Here is a 3,330-nt window from a genome sequence, read left to right on the forward strand (position 1 = left end):
CATACATATATCAAAGAAACTACTGTAGAGATGAATTGTTAAACAGATTAAATAAACCAGAATGAGTGTTTATGTAGAAAGAAGTGTAGGCATGGAGAAAGGGGAAGAGAAGTAGCATAAAAAATAGTAAAAAAGTAAAAACCAAAAAAGTAGTACCTTATATTCTCATCACTATTGTCTCTCATGAATTTATGGGTATAGTTAAATTCTCTTTACATTTAGAATAAATATTTAAAAGGTAAAGACAATAAAACATTCAAACATGTTTATTGAAATTATTTTTAAAATTATAAAAACTGTTAAGAAAATAAAACCTCAAGCATTTGTAGTAGTAGTTCTTCAATGGAGTTTTTTGCACGTTAATTCTTCATTCATTCTGTCTGCTTTAGACCATAGGAGGAGGGTTCAGTTACTTTATCAATAAACAATATGACACACATGATGCCACAGATATGTATATGTAAGTGCATCTGTGACACATATTGTTCAATGTAGCCAACAAAGAAATTGGCACCAAATAAGTTATTGAAAAACATTTTGGGTGAATAACATGAAAGCTTTAATAGGTAGTATTTAAAGCAATAAAGAGTATACAAAAGAGTTTTTTTAATTGTTATTTTCCTTACTTCTTTATTCAGCTTTATTCATTTAACAAGATGAAGCAGATGTGCTGCTTTAATCTTGTTAATCTTTCAGTCATACATAAGAGCAATTTTGTTGATAGTTTTAAATTTTATTTTGTTGTTGATGTATTTTGCTAGCCATTTGCTGTGCCATGAAGTAGCATTGAATACATCATGGTGACCACAATAAAACAACTTTGAAAACACGCTGCTCTTCAGGGAAAGAGATGCAATTTCACTTTGCCTTGGTGACAAGTGACAAAGAACAAACAGATCAGAAACAAATCAGTCACCAGTAGCATTTTTTCCCTTGACTGAACTTTTGTCAATGTCACAGAAATTGCAGAACATTGGAGACTTGGTCCATATAAACCTGTAAGCGTTCATTTTCTTTTTTGTGCTTTTGTTTTCCACCTCCTTTTTATGTATTTTAAATGGACTTTGTTTCAGTTTCCAGCTGCTGGATATCTTACAGGAGTAAAATTCTGAGACGATGTATTCAAAAGACTTAAACAGTTTCAGTGATTATTTAGGCTTAGAAGTTTGTGGGATAATAAGTTGGAGTTTATCCCTGCCAGCATTTTAAATGAGTGGACTTCATTTAGGAGTGAAGTGGTCAGTAATTCAGAATGTTCTATTACAGTTGGAGAAGAAAAGTAGATAGCAAAGATAGTCCCTGAAGACTCTGTGATCAAGCAGAAAGCAGAGGTGGGGAATTAGAAAGGCTGCAAATCTAAGAAGCAGTAGCATTTCCAAGAAGAGAGAAATAAAATAGAAATAAAGGTTGGTAGAATGAATATCCTTTAAAAGTGCCCAAGAGAAATCATCCTGGAGTTTTGAATGATGATTCTTTCGTGAACAGCAGCAGTTTGAATAATATACCTTCATCTGCCAATGTGACCATAATTACTAGCCTACCTGCATTTTGCATTTCAGTGAAGAAAAGATGGTTAAACTATTTATGTTAATTTTATCCAAAATGTTCCAAGGAAATAAAAGGAATTACATACCAACAGTTCTTTCTATAATAGACCAGGATAAATGTATTCCATTTTGAGTACATAAATCAAAATCTGCTCATTTGATTAGTTTTGTTTTTAGCAAAGAAAATTAATGAAATCCTTCAGTGGAAAATGGTAATTTACCATTATCAATTAGTACTAATTTTTTTTATCTCTCTCGACTCTTGAGATAGAGGTCCATGAAAAATAAAACAGAGTTTATAACTTGGAAATCAATAAAAGCACTGTCTCAAAGATGCTCCTAACCCTTGTAGGTAAAGAGGAGAAAGAGAGAGACAGAAAGAAATGAGAGAGAGTGAAAACTTTGAATCAAAGGAGCAATGCACTATATTTTATGTTTTAAATTATTTTACTTAGGCAGTTTTCACTTTTTGTTCAAAAGTTACATAAAGTTCTACCATTTATTTTATATCCTTAAATTATATTTAAAAATAGCAATAGCATTATCAAACTTTTAGCATTAGTTTAGCATTTGATCACATATATACATTCAAGAAAAGTATTAATTGAACTAATCATTACATTACATTTGTCACATTTAAGTAATGTGTGTATTACTAAGCTGCCCAGGCTGGTCTCAAACCTCTGGGCTCAGGCAATCCTCTGGTCTTAGAAAGTTGATCATGGGAAAATTCTTCCATGATCACATTATTCTCCACCTAATTACTATAAATAAAAGATAAGCAGTAAATATTTTTAATTGAATAATCATTGGGGAACAGTACAATGATGGCATTCAAAGTTTCTAAGTAATTGAAAGTGAATGAAATAATTTTGTGATTTAAACTATAGTCTATGTTTGATGCCAATATGCTAGGATCTGGGGGATTTGAGGATCAATGAGTCCCCATTAATATCTGAAGAGTCAGTTGATTCAGAAAGTGAAAAATTAAATACAGAGTATTCTTGATCTGAATATTTTATACTGAAAACATCAAAAATTTAAGATAGAAAACCTAATTTTAATTTCCTCTTGTCATTTTAAAGGCTCTTTAATAGCAGTTAATTTCAAAGTCATTGCTTTTTGCTGACAGGGGCTACTGGCCATAATGAAAAAGTATGAACTTTGGGTTTAGAAAACCTAAAAGTTCAAGTCATTAATCTGTTGTTTACTTCCTTGTGACCTTGAGGAAGTTTGTATTTTTTTTAATCAGAAAAAAATAAGACCTGAGTCATAAAGTTTTGAGATTCCATTGCTATAATAAATCATAATTTAATAAAATATTTTCTACCTTTTAAATTAAATATCACAAAACATGCACATACAAAATTTTGGAGAGATGGGTAAAGTAAAACAAGTAAATTTTGTCTGTACCTTCTCTTACTTTCAACATTAATAGTTAAGACAATTGCAGAATAAAATTTGTCCAGAAACATACAGATATTTAGTGATTGACTTATTGTTGTATTCTTTAATATTATGGCATACAAACACACACAAGAACATATAAAGCTTTGCAACTTGGTGTTTTCACCAAATTATATTTCATTGATATATTTTCATTTAAATTTACTTTGGTTTTATAAATTGCCTTGCATAATTTGGTTTTATAATATAATGTGTTCTTTATTATCTATTGATGAAATATAGGTAATTTTAAATATTTCACTGTTATAAACAAGGATGCAAAATATCTATATGTATATCTGTATATCTACATCTATCTATATATACTTTTTGTAGC

The sequence above is a fragment of the Carlito syrichta genome, unplaced genomic scaffold (genome assembly GCF_000164805.1).
Source record: "Carlito syrichta isolate Samal-C Ts95f unplaced genomic scaffold, Tarsius_syrichta-2.0.1 Scaffold303982, whole genome shotgun sequence".
Classification (NCBI taxonomy): domain Eukaryota; kingdom Metazoa; phylum Chordata; class Mammalia; order Primates; family Tarsiidae; genus Carlito; species Carlito syrichta.